The sequence below is a fragment of the Rattus norvegicus genome, chromosome 4 (assembly GCF_036323735.1).
Source record: "Rattus norvegicus strain BN/NHsdMcwi chromosome 4, GRCr8, whole genome shotgun sequence".
Lineage (NCBI taxonomy): Eukaryota > Metazoa > Chordata > Mammalia > Rodentia > Muridae > Rattus > Rattus norvegicus.
The window spans coordinates 169,399,385-169,404,629 of record NC_086022.1 but is presented as its reverse complement, the minus strand read 5'-3'; positions in this window follow the sequence as shown (position 1 = coordinate 169,404,629).

Below are 5,245 nucleotides of genomic sequence, written 5' to 3'. Positions count from 1 at the left end.
GGCAAGTGGCCCAACCCGAGGGGGGCGGGGCTCTGCAGGCCGATTGGCCCCTTCGGCCGCCATAGCACAGTGGCATTTTGGGAATTGTAGTTTTTCCTTGCATATTCTCTGCGCGACCGACTGGGAAGGGAACTACGACGTCCAGGTAGCCTCCGCTGCCTAGGCTGTTTTCCTGTGTGTGGCCTAGCAGCGCCCAGGAGGCGGGCCTGAATCAAGACGGAACTAGTTCCTACAACATTTAATTTTAATAATGTTTTGGTTGCGGAGGGCCGGGACCTTGCAGAGAAGAGAGACTGTTCAAGGCTCAGCGGAGGCCGAGCTGAAGGTAGAGAACTGGAAGGCTAGGGCAAATGCTTTCCCTCCTCTCCCATGACGGCCCACGGTAAAGTGGGGCAGATGCTTTGGGAAACAATTGCTTAGTTCTTCAGAACATTAAATACAAGACTTAGTTACCATAGAACCACTTCTAGGTATACAGTCAAAAGAAACGCAGCCACACAACCACACAAAAACGCGTACATAAATGTTATCTCGTATCTCGCTGAATGTTGAAGACTCAGTACTCAAAAAGTGAAAACAGTGATGCCACACGCTTCATCCCAACACTCAGGAGGCAGAAGCAACCTGGTCCACAGAGCACATTCCAGGACAGTCAGGACGGTTATACAGAACGAACAAACATAAAAGAAAAGAGAAAGAAACAGGTACACTCTATTATATCAGTAAGCTTTGACTAAAATGTTAGGCGCCAGTCACCAAAGGCCGTATGTTGTTCGATCCAGCTTATAAGGAAGTATCCAGAATTGGCACAACTAAAAGGACTAGTCTGTTGTTGCCAAATGCTGGGGCTAAGGAATGTCAGGGAAGAAGAGGAATTTTGGTTTCTTGTTGCCTGAAAATGCTCTGAATTGATTTTGGTGACGGCTGCACCATCCTGTGAATAGGCCAAACAAAAACAAAAAACAACAACAAAAAAAAAACCTACTTAACATTTATTTGGGTCAAGTTATGAAGAGATCTCTAAAGTGTCTCTTGACTCAATAAGCCGGTTTGTTAACTGTTATTGTGAGCCACTCTTGGGCTGTGAGAACTGGCCAAAGATTGCGATTTTATCTATTACTTCTGGAAAGCCTTGAGCTCATTCTTTACAAACGCATTTACAGTACCCTTTCCGAAATTCAACTGAGGTGGTGTTGTGGGAATCAGTAGTAAATATACAGGATATATAGTTACATTTGTATTTAAGCTGTGTGTGTGTCCTCTTCTATCTTGATGCACATCGTTGACTCAGGGTCACAGGGCCAGCCACCTATCTCTGCTTCCTTGGCCCTTGCAGAGGGGGCGGGCGCAGCTTTTGACATGGATCCTGGGGAATCTGAACTCAGGAGCTCTTATTTTTGCAGCCATCTCTGCAGCACTCCTTTTTTTGAGATTAGAATTAATATTTTATTTTTTTAATATTTATTTATTTTATGTATATGAATACACTGTAGCTGTCGTCAGACACACCAGAAGAGGGCATCAGATCCCGTTACAGATGGTTGTGAGCCACCATGTGGTTGCTGGGATTTGAACTCAGGACCTCAGGAAGAGCAGTTGGTGCTCTTAACCGCTGAGCCATCTCTCCAGCCCTAGAATTAATATTTTAAACAGGCCGGTCTCACACTTGAGGCATTCCCCCTGCCTCTACCTCCCCAATGCTGTGTAATCAGTACATTCCATCATGTCTGGCATAATAAGCCATACTCTTTTGTTTTAGGATTTAAACATTTTATTTTATGTGTATGGATGGATGTTTTGCACGCACTTCTGTCTGTGCACCAAGTGCCCGCAGTACCCATGGAGGTCAGAAGAGGGTGCCAGATTTCTTGGAACTGGAGTTACTGATCCACTATGTGGGGCTTAGGAATTGAACCCAGGGTCTTCTGAAAGAGCAGCCAGTGCTCTTAACCAGTGTGACATCTCTCCAGTCCCCCATAAGATGTACTTTTATTATTTTTTTTAAAGATTATTTGATTTTTTTTAGTAAAAAGTGGGCAGTCTCTCACCTGGCAACTCTACACTAAGGTTAAAATGGGAAGGTTGAATGATCTTCATCGGAGCTGTCGGGTGACTTAGGAGAACTAAAGCAGATCCACCCCCCACCCCCAACCCCCCATGGTGGAGCCTCATATTCAGATCCTAAGATTAGAAACGGGTCTGGCAGGCTGGCCCTCCTGTGGTCAGACCCACCTAGGTCATTGCAGCTGGCATTCCTAGAGATGAAAGGGACACCTAGTGCTGTCCTTTCCAATGGTTAGGGAAGCAAAAGCCTGAGTGGGGAACAGAGAAATGGCTCAGTGGGTAAAGGTACTTTGTTGCCAAGCCTGAGCTTGATCCCTGGGACATACAAGATGGAAGGGTAGAACTGATGTCTGGGAATTATCCTCTGACATATTCTCTCTCTCTCTCTCTCTCTCTCCCTCCCCCTCCCCTTCTCCCTCTCCCTCTATCACTCACACACACCTTGTGTAGGGTGGTTTCCACCTCAAAGCATACCCTTCTGTTAAAGAAACTGATTTTGCCACAACCCCACTCAAAACAAACAAACAAACAAACCAAAACTCCCAAACCTAAAGTAAAACATTGAGTCTTCCATGTGGACATCGACATCAGTGGTCTAACTCAGTTGGTAGAGAGCCTCTCTAACGTGTGAAGCATTGAGTTTGTGCCCAAACCACATAAAAACCAAGTGCAGTGGTACAAAGTTAGAGGCTGCCCTGGAATACACTAGACCTACCTTTTAAAACAGAAGAAAGAACATAGAGAAAGAAGGACGCCAAACACAGGAGGACTGAGCCAGTCTCTGCCTTCCCGTGGTGTCTGTCCCTTTTGTGTGGATCACCCGCTCACCTCTGTGTGGGCTCGGGCGTTCATCACTCATGGAGTATTTACAACAAAGCTGGTGGTAAGGAACCCGGCTCATCCCCTCTAAGGCTGAAGGCACCTTAAGTTAGCCTTTATAATGACTGCTCCAGACCCCCAAAGGACCTCCACTTGTCCTAAACTTGCAGTCACTTTAGATTACGGGAACAGCAGAGCCTCGAAGGACAGATAAGCCCCAATTGTCGGCTGTTATCCCTGCACCCTGAAGGAGGGATAATCATCTTATGGAAACCCGTTTGCTCTCTCAAGCAATCTAGACTTCTCAGGGCAGCTTAAAGAACCAGAACTAAGACCCTTAGCTGCCAGGGTGGCAGTGAACTGGGGGGGGGGGGGGTCACTGAATCCCATTATCTGCTCACCATGCCACGGTGTACATCGATAAAATCCCCTCTGCTTTTTACCAACACTAATCTGTTTAACTGGCATATATAATGGCTGAGCCGAGCCAGTGGGGGCTGCCAGGGTCTCTGCAAACTCCGGTTATTCTGACAGGGTCGATATGACTTTGATCCCCAATCCCCACTCTGAACGCTCTTTCTGAGTCCTCAGCTACCTTCGCTTATCCATCCCATCCGACCTTGAGATGACACAGGGCTGGCCAAGCGTGACTGTGTGTGAACTGCACTCAGGCCATTGCATCGACTGAGACCTCTCGAACCACAAGATGGACTCTCAAAACATACAGGGACATGCGTACTCCAGCTCAGGAGAGTGGTGATCTCCAGGAACGGAGGGACCTAAAAAGATGCAAAAGGCCTTCTACAGTTAGCTATATATTTCTTGCTCTCTCTCCCTTCCTCCCCTCCCTCCTCCTCTCTCCTTCCCTCTCCCTCCCCTTCTCTCTCCCTCTAGTTCTCTCTTCTGAGATGGTTTCATGGATCCTGTCTGTCCTGAATTTCACTGTGTATTGAGGATGATTTGGGGTTCCTGATCTTCCTATGTCTGTGTGCTGTGGTTACAAGCCTCGCTTATGCAGTGCTGGGGTCAAACCCAGAGGTCTGCGTTCCAGGAAAGCACGTTAAACTGTATGTCATGAGGCTGGCTGAGAACCTGGGACCTTCCTCTGCCGGGCGCTGAGATTATGTAGATTTTAAAGGAATGAAGCAAAACACTCTAAGTCGGGTAGGTCTACAGCATATGATGTATTTATGTTTCTTCACATTTGGAATTTTGTCCAGAATAAGAATTTCATACTCATTTTATTTTTTTTCGAGACAGGGTCTCTCTTCATAGCCCTAGCTATCCTTGAATTCACTATCTATGTAGACCAGGCTGGCCTCCAACTCACAGAGATCCACCTGCCTCTGCTTCTCGAGTGCTAGAATTAAAGGCATTTTTTTTTAAACTAAACTTTTCACTTGTTTAGACAGGGTTGGTACTGTGTCGTTTAGGCTAGCTGGGGTTTGTGACAATAATCTCGTCTCAGTCCAAACATGCTCACCTTTTAAAGGTGTAGGGCTGGAGGCAGAGCCCGGTGCTTCATCTGGGCAGGTCCTGGGTTCAATCCTTAGCACCAAAAGAAAAAAAAATAGCGTGGGAATACTTAAGCGTATAAAAAATTAAATGTTGGGCTGGATTGATGGCTCAGTGGTTAAGAGCACTGACTGCTCTTCCAGAGAGGTCCTGAGTTCGATTCCCAGCAACCACATGGTGGCTCACAAACATCTGTCATGGAATCCAATGCTGTCTTCTGGTGTGTCTGAAGACAGCTACAGTGTACTCATATACATAAAATAAATAAATCTTAAAAAAAATTAAATGTATAAAACAAATATGGGGTTGCCAGTATAGTTCAGTGGCAGGGTGCCCGCTCGGCATTTGAGAGGCCTTCTGCCTCCAGCACCACGAGAAAGAAAGAAAAAAAAAGAAAAGCAATGGGATCCTAAAAACTCGGCAAAGGGAAGAAGTCTTAGGACGAAGCATTCTGAAATCTCATGAAGCAACTGTGTGAACACTTGCTGAACCGTCCCCAAAAGGATAACAAAGACGTGAGAGAAAAGCCGAGGGATGGCTGGGCAGTTTGTGTCAAGGGAGAGGAAACTCAGCTGAGAAATTGCCTGCTCGGATCCTTCTGCTTCCAACTCCCAAATTCTGGGACGACAAACAAACGCCAAGTCCAGGTTAATCTGTTTCCTTCGGTCCTCTTTCTGAACACACACACACACACACAGTACTTTCTCCTGGATCCCCTCAGAGGCAGTGCTGGCGTGTGGTGCTTGGCGTGGCTGCAGCCGCAGAGACTTTTGTGGCGAGGCCACTATCTGGTGGAGAACATAGGACCACGGAAAATCTGAGAAAGGGGGGCTCCTTACAATGGTTT